Here is a 17,485-nt window from a genome sequence, read left to right as displayed (position 1 = left end):
CCATTGGAAGCCCTCTCCCCCGTAGGGTCCCATTTAAAGCTTCCTATTTCTGACAAGGACTTGGGAGATGGAAATACAGTGTGACGCCTTGTGTCTCCCAGGCTTTCAAAGACAGAGGAGAAGCACAAGCTTCTGGAAGCTTTAAGGTGAAGCACAGACTCACCATGGTTAGCATCCTGATGGCTATGCCCCTCTCCTTAAGAGACACAAGTTCACACATTCTCCCCACCAGCTCATCCCAAGCGTGTTCCTGGGGTGAACGGAGGAAGTGATACTAGGATAAGTGCACGCACCTGGAGTTCCTGGGTGCAAACAGCAGTGGGACCAGAGCTGCTTCCAACCGCCATGGACAAAACACTGTAGAGTGTGAAGTCCCGGAAGTAGATTAGATAGGGAAGCCAATTGAAAATGCAACTAAGATTTTGCTCTCACAAACCAAGTGCTCCCAGAATAGAAACAAGAAATAGAGAACGGCAAGGCGATCACACGCAGGACAGCCCGCGGTGTCACTGTGAGCATAATTACTTTCAGAAATCCATCATTTCTCTCCCTCTCATTATTATTTAGCTGGAGAGAAAGATGCTTTCTTGCCACGCTTTTTTCCCTGTGCTCCTTAATCTGCTCTGCACGGCGAGTCTTGCATATTTATTTCCCCGATCGGTTTGTGGTGTTGTGCTGTTGCGCTGGAATGGGAGAGGGCATATGGTCTGGTAGAAATAGCATAGGATACACTCCCAAAGACTGCAGACAATGGGATGGACTTTGAACCACATCTGTATTCCCAGGGCCTGGGCAAACTTGTCTTTGCCTGGGGGATCCCTTCCTGCTATACTGGGGCCCTGCTATTTGGGTAGCTAGGCTGACAGGTGCTTCAAAAGTCTTCCATTCTCTCTCTCATTCAGAAATGAAAATCTAATTTATCTGCATGTAAAAATGTACCAGAAAACCTGAAGGTGAGGCCTGCTGAGAGTCTTCCCATCAGCAAAATCGATTTGAAGAGCTAGAAGCATAATGAGTCTTCAGTAGCTAGGTTTGAAACTAGAGCTCCCTCTGTCCTTCCAACAAGAGGCGCATGCAGGAGTTTATGTCTGTTGAATGGGAAGGATGCCGGCATGGTGCTGTTTCTGATGACCGTTCTGTAAGACATTGTGAGCCTCCCGCTCTTTGTGCAGCTCTAGAGAGGGCTTACCCTACATTAGAGTCTTTAAAGGAAGACTTCAGTCATTCTTGTATGGGCCCTTCCTCAGTCTGTCTGTCTTGTCTCTGTCTGTCTCTTCCTCTCCTTCCTCCTCCTCTCCCCACTCTGTGTGTGTGTGTCTGTTTGTGTGTGTGAAGGAGAGGTAGATAGATAGATAGATAGATAGATAGATAGATAGATAGATAGATAGATGGATGGATGGATGGATGGATGGATGGATAGATAGATAGATAGATAGATAGATAGATAGATAGATAGATAGATAGGTACAGTTGACTGATGAAGGGCTGACTGAATCTTGGTGACACATATTTATCCAGACATTTGTTAAGTGACAAGTATAAAGCCATTTGCGACTGTTTTTAAACACATATAAACCACCAATGACAAGTGTATCCAAAGGGGCATGCACCTAGCTGTTGCTGGAATTAGCTTTCTATTTTCTTCAGCTAAACGGATGCCATCCCCGAAACGGTGGCCTTGATCTCATGATCCGAAAGCACACCCACTAAAGCAGAAGAGACCTGTGAAGACTGGGTCACACTTAGCTCTTTGACCTACAGCTACAGTCTTCCCACCAGTAAATTAAAGCTCCTTCCTCTTTGATTTTGGCAGTAACAACATGGTAAAGGCCTCAGAAGGAGTCAGGGACATCTGGTGTTCTTGTGTAGTAGACTGAAAGGCTTCCAGAAGCCCAGTGCAGCTGCTCCACAGGGTCACATGGTGTGGTACATCGATTCTGCTTTTCAGGATGCATCTGGGGTGCCCCAGCAATTTTCCAAAAGCAATGTGATAAAAAAAAAAAAAAAAGAATAATTTCTGGTACGGAGGGGGTCCCTAAGACCCCTGCTCTCTGTTCTAAGTTACCGAGTAGAAATTGTGACAATACCTTTATACACCCCAGTTTATGACCCCAGATTAGCTCTCTGCTGCTGTGAAGTGTGTGCATGACAAAATGGACCAAGAGTTCAGCAACTTCCGTGTACTGTGGATGCCTGTCGTTGTCTTCTGCTGTTCCCTTAAAATGACAATGAAGGCCACGTGAGAACACAGTTCCCCTATCCTCATAGTCCCCGTGTCTCTCCAGGCAGAGAGTGTTGGTTGAAAAGACACTCCTGACCAGCCTCTTGTTATATTTAGGCTTCTGCAAACACAAGGTGCCGTACAAGGTGTCCGTCACTGTGATTGATTGAATTAGTGGGTTAACGGTCAGACAGGTGGAAGGAAGCGTAGCTCTTTCACCTGTTCATACCAGGCCACCTCGTTCTTATGCATGGCCCACTAGAATCCTGGTGCTTCCCCCATTCAAGAATTTTAGGGCTGATAGCACAATTCAGTGGTTTAGCTCGTTCCCACAGCCTGGATATGATCCCCAGCACTGGAAAACATAAGTTTAAAGTTTTAATTTGGTCAGAGATGCTACAGTCATGGTGATGGGAACACAGTTAGAGATGCTGCAGTCACAATGGAGGGGACACTCACAGAGATGCTGCAGTCACAATGGTGGGGACATTCATGGTTAGAGATGCTGCAGTCACAATGGTGGGGACACTCAAGGTTAGAGATGCTGCGGTCACAATGGCGGGAAATATGCAGGCGCACGAGGCAGCCGTTCACATTGCCTCAGCTGCCTGGAAGCAAGGAGAAGGGTAAGAGCCAGTGGTCAGGCGCCCGTCTCCTCTGATTCAGTCTGGGACGCCCACCCTTAGGATGATGCCACCCACCAGTGGGTGGTTTTCCCTCCTCCGTTGACCCTGCAGGAAGCACGTCTTCATGACAACTCAACCCAACCGGGTTTCCAGTGAGAACTGACCATCACCCACCCCTACTTCTTTTTTTTTCTTTTTTGGTTCTTATTTTTTTCGGAGCTGGGGACTGTGGGGACCGAACCACCCCTACTTCTTATTGGTGAATCCCCACTGTCCTTACCTTACCCCCGCCCCCTTTGAAATTGAAACAGAAGCCGACCCAGAGAAGTCTATAGCCCCTCGTATACGAAGCCTCTTACTATGAAAGTAAGAGAAAGACTGCGGGACTTCTGAGCTGTGTGCTTTAATGTATCTGTGTCTCCTTTCCTTAACTCTCAGAAACCTGAAATGCTGGTTCAGTGATGGAGCACTGGGCTACCGTGCACAGGGTGCAGAATTTGAGCCCCAGTATCACCAAAACAAAGGAGCAAACAAACCCAGCAGGCTGCGAGCTAACAGATACCGCTTAGACCTGATTTTGTAAGCCGATTGCAGTGGTGGTAAATAGCCAAAATAAATAAGCAAGTTAATTAAGAAACAAAGAGTACCTGACTACAGGTAATAGAAGCAGGACTGGTGGGACCAGTAGCTGAGTTAGTCTTGTTCAATAGTAACCAAGGTACGGTTGTTCAATAGCGCCTCCTAGTGGGCGACAGAACTGTACGGCCTAGTGAAACCCACAACTTCCTTTCTTCAAGAGCTTGAGAACCCACGTTTTACCTTGTGTTTAAAATGCTCCCCATTACTCAAACTACTTCAGAATTCATCTTCTTGTTCCCATTGCAAGTGTGAACCATGGAGCATGATGGGAAGCTCACCGGGCATTTATGGGAGGCCTTGAGAACACAGTTGGCAACTATCAGAATAAATTCCAAACCGCTGATTTAAGTACTGACCACTCAAACTAAACTCATTCACGAGGGACTGCTTTAGAAAAGATGTTCACACATTTTATAGATAGTGCTGACACAGGGCAAATCAAATGCTGTGCCAGGTAGTTCGTTTGTTTGTTCCTTGTATATAAGTGACCACTAGACCCCACCCCACCCCTCAGGGCCCTTGATCAGTATTGCAGTGTTTGTGAGTTAATTTGCGTTGCAGTATTCAAATGAGAGCATCTACTAGAAGCAACAAATGCACAGAAAAAAATTTTTAAATGGTGTGTCACATGATAAATTCTAGTTTTCACCAATCTAACAATAAAAAATATCCAGCAGAATTAAAACAAATATTAAATGATGGATGCTTGGTTTCTATAGAACCAAAGTCATTCCTGAGGGCTGGAGAGATGGCTCAGCAATTAGAACGTTGACTGCTCTTCCAGAGGTCTTGAGTTCAAGTCCCAGCAACTACATGGTCTCTCATAACAATCTGTAGTGGGATCCAATGCCCTCCTCTGGTTTTCTTAAAGTCATTCTTATAAAAGAGTGCCAAGCTGATTTAGGAAGCCCTTCCGGCGTATTCTCTGCCACGGTTGGGGCTGTGTAACCTGAACATTCTCACCGTGTGACCTTTGAGGTTTGTCTCACGGAGACCTAAAGTCTCATACAGTGTGCTTTCTCGATCCTTGTTCGACCTCCAGTTCACACAGTCCTCTCATAGTCCTGGATAGTCCACAGTGCCTCAAGTGTAGTGACGGAGACCATCCCTATCTGAACTACAGGCTAGAGAGAGCTCACTGTCCAGAATCCCTCCTTCCTCGGGAATGCTGCTACTTGGGTGATCAAGTCAAAGATCTCCCTGCTGGTCATTTCTATTCTTCCTTCTCCACACCTTCTGTGTCCATCAAAAAGAGAATATATCATAGTGATTAACTAAAGGCTGTTAGGAGACAGCCTCATTTAGTAATGGTATGGCCACGGCAAGGTATGCCACCTCAGCCTCGCCCATCTGTATAGTGTGCATAAATATCGCCTGCCTTAAAGGGTTGTTGTAAGACTTAGTCAAGGCAAGATCCACAGTCCTTAACATACACTGAACATTTGGTAATGATCTATCGTGAGGCGTGACTTTGGAAAGCCGTGACTTTAGATTTCTCAGTAATCTCTACAGCTGGAAAAGGAGGGAAGCTTGCAGGAAGTCAGAAGACGAGAGGGGTGTGTGTGCATGGGGGTGTGGGGTGGGGTGAGTCAAGTGGGCAAAGCGAATGGGCAAGACTGAGGGAAGAAAACAGGGAGGGGTCATCTTAGTGCATCAGTCACAGCTGATCTGTGATTGTGGGCTCTTCTGCCTCGAAGACTTGCCACTTCTGTATGTCTGCCTTAGGAAAGGGGAAGCACTGTCTTCTGGTGAACTTCACGTTTCTCGAGGGAGGATGTTAACGGGAAACACTGCCACATTGGCATGCCTGATCAGAGGATAACAAGCACATATCATCCCAGTCAGTAGGCATTTGCTTAAACAGTCTGAATTCTTACCAGAAATATCCACGAGTTAGGACTTTGAAATGAAGTCCACCACTGAGATTTGACTTGGGGCCAGTTCCCCTTAACTGGTGCTGAATTTTGGGTCTTGTACTATGCCTGCTATTTAATAGATCATGCATGTCCAAATATTTTTTATTATTATTATTTGAATTAAAGGGAGACATGGTTTCTGTCTTGCCAGTTTGTTTTTCAAAGCCACGCATCCGTCAGAATGTTATAATGCACTGTTAGCCTTTCTCCAGCAGGAGGCAGCATTGCTCTATTTTCTCCAGGAGATAATCATGGTTTCCAGTCAAAACTCTGCAGAACCAAGGAGTCCCTCTTACTGTCTGAACATGGCCTGTGTCTCCACACCAGTCTCAGGACCAGTGGTCAACATCCAGTCCTGGAATCCATGTGCTGCCCCGCCTGCTCCCTAGTCTGACCAGAAAGGCTCTCGCTTCCTTTCAGTGCACAGGAGCAATTCCAAGTCCTGAGCTTCTCCACCTAAAGGTCTTCTCCCTTGATGTCCTTCCAGCTTTCCTGCCTGCACCCATTACTTGTCCCTGGCCCTGTGTGCCTGGCAGTGACTTCTGGGATTTCCCTCTCCCTCTCTAGATGACAGCCAATGACCTCCAGGATTCCCTATCTGTTCCCATCCCTCCCTGGCCTGGCCTTGAACTGCCTCTCTCCCCAGGCATGGTCCTCTAGAAACCCTGGAATCCTCTTCTTGGACCACTTTCTTCTAACATATCCTCCACCCCCTGGGCCTTTTTCTCTTCTGGGCCCCAATATTCCCTTGTGGAGAAGCCCAAATGCACACCCGCCATGCCTTCCTGATTTGCACAGTGTTCCCAGACCAGGTTGGGGGAAGTCTCCCCATTTATGAGTGGTTTCCCCTAATGAGAGCTGTCTAATGACATCGTGGGAGTGGAGGAGATAGCCTCCATCTGTGCTCAGAGGCTATTTTCCTCTGCTTTAGAATGTGATGGCTTCCACCCCAAGTAGTTTTCAGTCAGGCCAACAGTAGCATACTTTGCACTGCATGAAATTATGACTAAGGGGTGGGTCTACGCCTCACATGTTAAAATTGTGTACCTTTTCCACATTTTACAGAGCTAGCCCACTTCTAAAGCAGGAGCCAATGTTAGACCTGATCCTGGAGGTACACTTCTAAAGCACAGCCAAGGTTAGACCTGATCCTGGAGGTACACTTCTAAAGCACAGCCAAGGTTAGACCTGATCCTGGAGGTAGACAGCTGATATGTATAAGGCCTTCCTAGTCTTCTGCCATTCATGGCCTACACCACAAGGCCTCTGTCCTCCCAGGTCTCGGTGTAGTAATGCAGACAGGGCTCTTGACAAAGAACTTAAGGACTGTCTTTGCACTCTGGGCTGTGGCTTTATCCACTTCACAAGCTCTGCCTAGAGATCCAGGCTCAGAGAAATGGAGGAGAAGGGGCACACAGCCCAGGCGAGGGGTGGCTTCAGCCCTCGAGCCCGTTTTTGTCTGACTCAGCGCTGTACAGCCGAATGTTCTGTTTTTTTTTTTTTTTTTCTAGCCAACTCTTTTTAAAGTAGACATATCATTTCTCGGTCTATGTTTTTGTAGGCTCTCAGAAGTTTCTGTCAGGCTGTGATGCCCTACTTTGTCTAGTGTTACAAAGCCGTCTAGTGCTGAACTGTAAGAGGGTACAATAAAAAAAAAAAAGTCAGACACTGGCATTACCGTCTGCTGTGTGGTGCCTAGGGCATCCATCTCTCCCCCACAAACCCACAGAGGAATCCAGCACGACCCTGATGGCGAGAAGACAGTGGGAGCTTAGGATGCTCGCCTCCACGCTCTGCTTGGCAAAGCAGACCTGACTGGAACAGTGTGTCAAAGCACAGATTCCTGGAGTCTTACCTTGTGGTTTCTAACTATTCATTAAAGTGGTACTAAGACCCTTCGATGAGACCCGATGTTACCAAAAAGATGTGTACTAGAAATGAGCCTTTACTGTTCCCATCTCCCTTCAAGACTTGAGCGCAGCTGCATGGTGTCCTCTCACCACCATGTTACTTATCGCTGCTGTACACAGGCTACCACATCTTGAGTGATTTCCATGAGACATTATTTAGTTCTTTTATTCCATCACCCTTTCCTCTACTTCTACCCCCACCCCCCGCTCTCCTAATAGGACAGGCATTTTGACTTCACAGTCCCATCTATTACGTCACTGCAGAGGTTTGCCGACGACCCATGCTGTATCTCGTAGTTACTCACTAGTGTATCACAGTCATGTCTGAATTCTAGCACCAGATATTGCTTTTTCTGGAATTAATTAATGCCTTTCTCTAAAATAAAATACTTAGCTTTATTTTTACTTATCAAATCTTGATGTTGCATCAATATTATTTCAGTATTATCAGATGTTTGTTCTCCCTCCCCCTGCACTCCTACCAGATCTCCGGTCTCCCATTTCCCATGGACCCTGTCCTTGATGCGGTATGTGTCCCTGCATTACCTCCTAACACAAGGTGCAGGGGTGGAGTTGGACTCCATGTTTTGCTACTAAACAGAATACCACAGACTGGGTAAATTATGAAAACTACAGGTTTACTGAGCTTGTGGTTCTAGAGGGTTGGAAGTCCTAGGTAGCGAGGCCATGTCTGTGTGAGGGACACCTTGCTGCATCACACCCACACCACGGCAGAAAGGATCAGGTGATGGGAGCATAGGGAGGAGAAGGTGGTGATTTGAATAAGAATGGCTGGCACTGTTTAGAAAGGATTAAGAGGTGTGGCCTTGGGCTAGAGAGGTAGCTCAGTGGTTAAGAGCACTGACTGCTCTTCCAGAGGTCCTGAGTTCAATTCCCAGCAACCACATGGTGGCTCACAACCATCTGTAATGGGATCTGATGCCCTCCTCTGGTGTGTCTGAAGACAGCAACAGTGTACTCATATACATAAAATAAGTAAATCTTTTAAACAATTACTAGCTTCAATGTGCTATAACAAAACATCTGAGAAAATTACAAGGAAAACTTTTTTTAAAAAAGAGGTGTGGCCTTGGAAGAAGTATATCATTGCAGTTTCAAAAACCCTTGTTAGACTCAGTTCTCCCCACTCCCCATCTTTGTATGTGTCTCTCTCTGCCTGCCTCTCTCTTTCTCACTTGCTCTGTCTCTGCCTCATACTCTTGCTCTCTCACTCTTACTCTCTCCTTCCTTCCCTCTCTTGCTCTTTCTCTCTCTCTCTCTCTCTCTCTCTCTCTCTCTCCTTTTCTCATTCCCACCCCCTGTCTGTCTCTGTCTCTCTGTCTCTTACTTACTCTGTTTCTCTCTCACGCGCATGCGCTCGCTCCCCCCCTCTCCTGCCTGCAGATCATTATCTCTCCACTACTGTCCCACCACCATGCATGCTGCCATGCTCCCCACCACGATTAGAATGGACTACACCTCTAAAACTATAAACAATCCCCTCAGTTAAATGTTTTCTCTTATAAGAGTTGCCTTGGTTGTGTCTTCACAGCAGTAGAACAGTGACTAATACAGGGAGGAGGGGGCTGATGCCCTCTGATTTTTAGGGAGCTATTTGCCAATCTTGCTTTTATCCACCCCCCTCCCCAAATGACGGCATTAATCTCTCCTCCTGACCTAACAATTGCTCAGGGCCTGCCTCTTGGTGGCAGGTAGGTTTCAACATGCATCTTTGAAGGGCATGTTCGAACCTCAATGACAAGTCAGCTCCTGGCAGTCCATGAGAGCTTGAGAAGTCTAGTGTCCAGCTGCCTGTCTCCATAATTGACCTGGCCTATGTGAATTTCTTTTTAATTATATTCCGCACACCACTTTTTTCTCCTTCCCCTCTCTAACCCTGTTTACCATTTCTTGTTTCTTTTTTTTTTAATGGTTTTAAATTTTTTCATTTATTTATTTATTTTATGGGCATTGGTGCTTTGCCTGCATGTGTATCTGAGTGAGGATGTCAGATCCTGGAACTGGAGTTACAGTTGTGAGCTGCCATGTACGTGCTGGGAATAGAACACAGGTCCTCTGGGAGAGCAGCTAGTTCTTTGAATCCCTTCGCCAGCCCTCTTTAATGATTTTATTGCGAGCATTTTCCTGTCAGATATCTAGACCCCTAGACACTTCTTTTTTATAAAATGATTTATTTATTTATTTAATTTATGTATGTAAGTACACTCACTATAGCTGTCTTCAGACACACCAGGAGAGGGCATCGGATCCCATTACAGATGGCTGTGAGCCACCATGTGGTTGCTGGGAATTGAACTCAGGATCTGTGGAAGAGCAGTCAGTGCTCTTAATCACTGAGCTACCTCTCAAACCCTTTTCCTTTTCTAAAACACTCTTTTTCATTGTTCATTATTTTTCCCTCTCTTTGTTTCCTATCTCTTTGACTCTTCCCCTCATTTGAAAAAATTTACTTTTTATATTCTAACTTCTCCATGGATGTCGTAAAGCTGTTCAAACTAGGAAGGTCATCTTCAGACCCTTTCCTTATCCCCCAGAACACCCACTTCTCTGCTTGCCACACTCTCCTTTTGGCAGTGTGGTTGGTTGGTCTGGACATCCTTTATCAGTCTGGAAGCTTTCCTCTGGTGATGGTGATCGTCCTTAGACCTCTGGCCGTGGCAGAGAAGAGAGACTTGAAGTGCCATCTCATGGGAGTCTTACTGGGTCCTGGCAAGTTTATGTAAAGTGGCATGTTTCGTTGGGGACATTTCTGCATCTGTCACAGATGTCATTTTTCTCTTGAGTTTGTTGAGGTTTTCCGACTAGGAAACCCTACACACATCTGTTTTGGGGATGAGAGGGGAAGCGTGCTGTATTAGGGAAGCGAAACACACATCTGACTGTTGCTATGGGAACAGAACAGCAGGTTACCCTGACTGCACTGGTCACTGATAACTTGTATTTTAGCCTGCATCGCCCCTGCTTTCTTCTCTGGGTTTGCAAAGCCCTTAGAGCCTCGGATGCAGCTCCCCAGTGTAGAATGGGGTGAGGAATGTTTCCCCGAGGGAAAAGAGAAGCGCTGTAAGACACATGGCACACACAGCCCAGGAGAGAAGTTATATCATAACTAGACTGTTAGCCTCGTGCCCAGATCTCCCACTGAGACACCGAATGCTGTCATTCCTTGGCCTCTCAGGATAGCAGTAGGTGAGCTGGGACTCTTCTCAGCACTCCGGAAGTCCCTCAGCTCCACCCATGGGATGCATGCTTCCAGATGCTATTTATCTGCCAGATGCTGGTGAAAACCCGACAGGAGCATCCTTCTCCAACTCTGTCCTTGTGACTCTGCAATTCGTTAGGAAGTTAGGATTGTGTTTCTGTCATGTGAGCGACTCTTTTAAGGATGAGGAAGGGGTGGTGGAGTCACATAGTCAAGTCTTTGGATTTAACTTCAGATAGCCCTACTCTCTGGATGGGAAGGTTCTAGAGCTGGTTTTGCGTTCATAGATCTTGACTTGATCTGTTACACGCAACTGTCTCATGAAATGTCAGCCAGGCGAGGCTGTGAACAAACTCCCAAAGTATCAGCAGCAGCGTCCATGCCTTGAAGTGGTGACAAAATTCCAGGGACAAAACAAGCCAGTACATCATCAGTGGGATCTTACACTCTTCAGTGAGGCTCCTATGTGATTCGAATATAAAATATGTGTGTGTGTGTGTGTGTGTGTGTGTGTGTGTGTGTGTGTGTGTGTGTGTAGATCATGGCTATTCAGAAATACCATATTAGTTGAGTCTGATGAGAAGAGACCCTTCTGTGTGCCTATGCTGGCAGATGCTCCTTTGGGAGAAATGTCTTTGTGAATGTTTGTGGCCACAGTGAAGGCTTCGGAGCAAGAGAGCTGAGGCCCTAGCTGGGTGAGCACTGTCAGTCAGCTAAGGTACAGGAGAAGGCAAAACCATTGAAGGATCTAGGCTACAGCCGTTTGGGTAGCAGTAGCCACAGCTTCTATAACCAATACGTCACGACGAATGAAAACAAAAGCCAGCACTGAAATTCCAGCCACACTGTGTCCGAGCCAGTTCAAAATCATGTAACCATTGGAGTTTCTCCCCCTCTCTAAATATATTCCATATGAGCTAGGGTGCCAGGGCTGCTGGAACCTCCTGCATTTACCCAGAAAGGAGTTTGAAAGGAAAATAAAGTCAAAGAAAGAAGCTCAAAGGCTCAGTGGAGGGGGAGGGTAATTTTCCCTGGACAGGCCTGTCCCCTGGTGTGGCCGGGAAAGCTGACACTTGACCTAGGAGTCACAGGGAGGAATGGAGCTCTTGTCCGGGAGCGTGTCCCAATGGGGCCTTTGTGTCTCAGTGACCCAGGCCACAGCCATGCACTGTGACCCAGAGTGTAAGAGCATGGAACTCAGCCTGTTTGCAAGCAGCCTGCTGCCAGCTCTGCCGAGCCTGAGGGCAGACGGTGAGAATTAGCATTTGGGATCCTATGTGGCGAGCTGACGAGACCACGAGTTATTTATTTCTTTAATAACTTGTTTTCATTGCAGTTCACCAAAGCATTCATCTGAAGTGATTCTTGTGGGGCACGGGGTGAGGGTGGTGGATTCAGAGCTTATCTGATACACATTGACATAGCTTCTCCTATTGGCCCAGGATTCCCAGTCCTGTGAGGTAAAGTGCTGTCCACTTACCCATCTATCTACCTGACAGTGAGCCCTGCAATGGAGGAACAAGCTACAGAGACCCAAGTCCTGGCCCAGCCAGGTGTGATCTGACAGAAACAACCTGGAGGGATCTGAGGTTGGCTCTCAGTCAGAACCGGCTCTGATGGGCTGAGGCTGCCTATCCTCTTAGAGCCAGAATAGTGGTAATGAAGACTCGTGTTTGTTCAGGGTGATTTCTTGGCTTGGCCATACTTGGAGATTTCCACATTATAGCGTAGGATATTGTTTGCCTAAGAATAACAGGGCATGGGAGTTGGTTTCTGGCGTCGACCGTGGAAGATTAGCTTACTTTTACCAACTCAGACTCAGCTCCAATGGCTTTCACCAAAGACCACACAACTCCCAGAGTATCTATAAGTAAATCCTGAGCCACATGTGTTATTAGCCTTGATCTTAGACCATATTATTATTAGCTTTGCCTTGGTTGACGGTAGGCCCCATCATATTGTTAAAGTAGAGAGTTTCACAGCCTTTTTTAGTGCCCGGAGTTCGTTACTTTTAAAAATGTTTTTCCAAAAGAAAATGTTAAACCCCAAATACATTTTTGGCAGAATGGTTGGTTTTAATGGTCCAGGGTTTTAAAAAGGAAAAAAAAAAAAAAAAAAAAAACCAAACCCTGTAACTTAATTCCTCATAAAACGTAAATCAGAATCGTGAAGTTTCTGCTAAACAGTTCCCTCTGCTCAGCCTAAAATTTCTACCAGCTCTTAATCTTCAAGGTGTAGCCAAGTGTTGTAAAACGCTGTTCCTGTTGCTTCGTCTCAAAACTGAAACTTGCCTTGTAAGTATCTGACTTCTGTTGTGTTTGTGGCTGTGGTGATGGGATGGGGTCTACGGTTCCCATTCATTCTCACTCCTTAGCATCCATACAGAGATACAATATCCCATTCATTCTCATTCCTTAGCACCAATACAGAGATATAATATCCAATTCGTTCTCACTCCTTAGTATCCATACAGAGACACAGTATCCAATTCGTTCTCACTCCTTAGCATCCATACAGAGACACAGTATCCAATTCGTTCTCACTCCTTAGCATTCATACAGAGATACAGTATCCCATTCATTCTCATTCCTTAGCACCGATACACAGATACAGTATCCACATGGCGTGACCACAGTATGATGATATTTACATCTGCCGTCTCCCACCTTCCAAAAGTTCACTTTTCAAAGGTGATGTGGGTCAGTAGGAAAGGGGTCAGTGGGAAAGTTACTCAGACATCCACACCCACAGGTTGAGCTTAATATCTAATGTGACCAGTACCGTCCATGTCTTGTTCAACCTTGGATTTCATTGGTTTACTGGCAACTTCTGCGTGCCTGTGGCTTTAGCTTAATACCATCAGAGACAGAATGTCAGGCCTCCAGAAGGCAGAAACACATCTGGAGAGTTCCTTTAAAAAAAGGTCCAAGTCACTTTCAAATTCACTTAATGATATACTCAGTAGTCTAACGCTTTGGGCACAAAGCATCTCTTCCAATAACACAAACTTCAGTTGTCATATTAATCTGAAGCACAAAAGAAATGCTTGCAGGAAAATCAAACGAACAAAATAAAACCTACTCAGAATTCACCCCAAAGGAAGAAGCCAATGTGGCTCAATGTTTTGTTCTAAAAATTGAAAAGTATCTTCCCCCACCCTGAGTTCACACTGCCTCAATAAACAGTGCCTCACCTGTGTGTCAAAGTTTTATCATTATAAATGCAAGGGCTTTTTATTATCATTATAAATATGACTGTCCTGGTACTGTATTTTACCACCTTGTGCCGGTTTCCTATTCAGAGAGATTTAAAAGAACGAAGCTGAGACCTAAGACTGGCCTTTTAGATAAACTGGCAGTGGTGAGCACAGGCTCTTATGGGCTAGCATTAGCTACTTAGGGCCTATTTTGAACTTGGTTATTTTGAAATTGGTTTGTTTTGGTGGGTCCTCCTATATTATTTTCCACTTGTCGCTGTTTTTTGTTTTTTGTTTTTTGTAAATGTAATTTCTTATTAAAGATGTAGTGATGTTGAGAACCAAGGAGAAGGGGATCACTGGTTCACAAAAATATTTTAGTGTAGCAGGTTGTTTCAGAGAAGATGGGACTTTACATCTGTGATATCCTGTGAGAAAACCCTGCTGATTAAGGTGGAAGTCTGCCTTTGTCTGGATATTGAGCCCTCTGGAGCTCAGTGCTATCTGGAGGCCACCCATCATTGGCAGAGCTTCCCCTTCTCTGACCTTGCCCATGGAGTTCACAGAGACCCCATGCCTCTGTGTGCAGAATGTCACATAACCTTAGTTAAATTACAGGTTCAACACCCCCACCCCCATAAGTACCCATTCGGGTAGCACCTAAGATTCCTGAAATGCTTTCCCATGCTGATGAAGCATCTTAGTACCCTAAGCTTTCAGCCAATGACCTTTACCCATCCTGGATGTTTCTAGCCCCACCACCATCCCCAACCCCCTGAAATTATATAAGCCTTGAAACCCCCAAGTAAATTTGATCTGCCTCCCTGCTGCTGGTCCCCGTGTCTCTTCACCGTACATACTCACAGGGCTTCTGAACACACCCCTCATCTGTTGACTCTGTTCCCTCTGCTCTCTTGGACCAATATCAGCCGACCATCCCGAAGGGCGGGGAGAGCCACAGTATCCCATCATTCTAACCCAAGAAGGGCAAACAGAGAACACTCACCCAGAAGTACAAGTGGATACCAAGAGAAACCTGGGAACACTGACTTCTCCTCAGATTGACTTGGGAGGGGACCAGGAAGTACTAGGAAGCCCCACAGGGTCCTGCTTCCCAAAGCTCGCCATCCCTGGGAGAATGGAGTGGGGTCTTGGGAAAGGCGGAACTCCATTTCAGCTTCTTCCCTGTAATTACCTTCTGGGCTCTCAGGTTTTCATTCAAGGAAGTACCAATTTCCCTTCAGCCCATTCCCCTGCAATCACCCAATTTGGAAAGCTTAAAATCTCTCCATTACACCTTGAAAGAAAAACGCCATCTCCCCCAGAAATCTGCTCGAGAACCTTATGGAAACTTTCCGAGCTCACCATAGAAAACACATATGCCAGATTTCTGGATGCGAGGCATGTGGCTGTCAACAAGTCTTATTCCTCCAGGCCGTCGTCAAGAATTATGTGATGGAAGATTTTTTTTTTTCCCTCAAATCCGTGCATAGCTTTAGTGCATTTATAATATATGGGCCTGGAGCTCATCTTCACAGCACTATTTATGGATCAGAATTCCTATTTGGGGGAGGGGAGAGCAGAATTCATGGGTAATCAAATTTACTCAAAAGACCTCTCTTGGTTGAAAACATGCAGGTTATGTGGTTAGCACAGGCTATCCCAGAGCAGTCTGTTAGTCAGTTTCTCATTACTCTGACAAAGTACATGGGAAAGCAACTTAAGAGAAGAAGGGATTATTTTGGCTCTTGGCTTCTCAGATCTTGGCTCAGCCAGCTTGGGTTTTTTGTTTGTTTGTTTGTTTGTTTGTTTGTTTGTTTTCTGAGTATTGGTGAAGAAGAACATTATGGGGGTAAGAGCCCATGGGACAGGAGGCCGCTCACTTCATAGTGGCCAGGAATCATCGAGGAGAGCAGACGTGTGTTTGCTTTCCCTTTTATTCGTCCCACACTCCCTGCCTATAGGTCTCTACAGAGCTCTTGGGTGTCGCTCAAGTCAATCTTAACTAATCCTCCCACTGCCTCTGAAAAGGCCAGGGCTAACACGCCCTTCAGTTGGCCTTGCAGGTAGCTGATCCTCTGGGACTCTGGTTCATTTGGCCTTGCCTTTGACAGTCTATTGGGAAGTTAAAGATATCTGTTTCTCAGAGTACGGCTTCTGTCTCTGAATTTTCTTCTTCTAGCCTCGGACATGTAGGGACAGAGATCAGACACAGGCTTCACAACCAGTATACTTAAATTACAGTGTGTAATTTCTAATTCTTCTTTTTTATTTTTAGTTATATCACTCCTTTATTCATAGATTTAGTGTCTGTGTGCACAGGCTCCAGTACATGCGTGGATGTCAACCAGTCAACTAGCGAGATCCATTCTCTCCCTCCATTACTTAGATCCTAGGAGTCGGACTCAGATCATCAGTTTGGGCTGTGCTCTCTCTGGCCTCCAGCACTGGTCCTTAGCAACTGTTGGCAAATTCCTTAGTCTCTCTGGATCCATTTCCTAGTCTGAGGAAACAAACAGAACAGAGAACCTCAGAGATGTCCGAAGGATTGGTTGACACTCGTGTCCATATAGACACTTGTGTCGACACGAACATTCGTCTTTGGGAAGGGTTGTGTTAGTTTATTGGGTTTTTGTTTTGATTATGTTGGATTTTGTTTCATGATAGGGTCACAGATAATCCTGACTGGTTTCAAAGTCACTATACAACTAAACTCTCAAACTTGATCGAGATCCTCCTGCCTCTGTCCCCCGAGGGCCAGAGGGCCGGGATTCCAGGTGTTGAACCTCTATCCTAGGCTTTAAGATACTTTCTGAATCATTTGAGATATATATATATATATATATATATATATATATACATATATACATATATATAGTGTGTGTGTATTTATTTATTTATAATATTTATATAATTAGGTCAGCATTAAGTAAGGCCTTAACTTGACCCAGTATTTGAGCTTCCAAGCATAGACCAGCATAACTGATTTATCACAGTGTGAATCCTAGTATTGTTGGCATGAGTGATGTGCTATGTGGCACAGGGTACCCTCCTGGCTTCAACTCTTATATTGGAAAGAGATTACCCGTTAGGTGCCTCCTCATTTGAGCATCTTGGTTCCTTGGATAGCTCTCCGGTGAGGAATTCTTTTCCTCCTGTGTTATTTTGAGCTCACCTTTGAAACTAGTAACTGGAGTTGTTTTCTAATACAAACCCTGAGGTCACATGAAGTTGACTGACCACATCCCGTGGCGAGTCACCACTTGCTCTTGTTTATTTTAAAAATACATGCCCGCGCCATCTCAGACGCAAACTGAAGCCAGACGTTATTTCCTCACATCTGTGAAATGGAGCAGGCAAGCCAATGGTATGAAATGATGCCTAATCCTTACCCATATTTCACTAGTCATTGCTGAGGCTGAATTAATGGTGGCTTGGAGAATATGTGACAAACGACGCTGTAATGGTAACCCCTGCCTCTTTAATGTTCTCCACCAAGGATTCTTCAGTTAGAGAACACATTTTCAGAAGGATTTATGAGGACATTTTAGACACTAAAAGTCCTGGTTTTCTGAAATCTCACCCCTTTTTTGGGGGGCGGGGGGAGGCACATGCCTCAAACTGGCTCAGAATTTCTCCTTAATAATTCTAGCTCTTGAGAGAGAAATTCAAGCCCTAAATTTCCACTTGCAGCATGGGCACCAAACTTTGCTTGGAGAGCAACATCAACCACCACAGAAATGCAAACCATGAGGAA

At 45.6% G+C, this 17,485-nt stretch overlaps 1 protein-coding gene and 1 long non-coding RNA gene across 5 annotated transcripts in view; both read left to right on the top strand.

Annotated features, from left to right (window-relative positions):
* Ust (uronyl-2-sulfotransferase) overlaps positions 1–17,485 on the top strand; it is a 295,264-nt gene that overhangs the window by 251,368 nt on the left and 26,411 nt on the right.
* On the top strand, positions 7–8,019 carry LOC134482574 (uncharacterized). The gene is made up of 2 exons (XR_010058824.1): positions 7–2,847; positions 3,286–8,019. It is a non-coding gene; the product is annotated as an uncharacterized LOC134482574 (long non-coding RNA).

This window comes from Rattus norvegicus, chromosome 1 (assembly GCF_036323735.1).
Source record: "Rattus norvegicus strain BN/NHsdMcwi chromosome 1, GRCr8, whole genome shotgun sequence".
NCBI lineage: Eukaryota > Metazoa > Chordata > Mammalia > Rodentia > Muridae > Rattus > Rattus norvegicus.
Note: the sequence above shows the minus strand (reverse complement) of the source record. Positions and strands in the feature narration are given on the sequence as shown.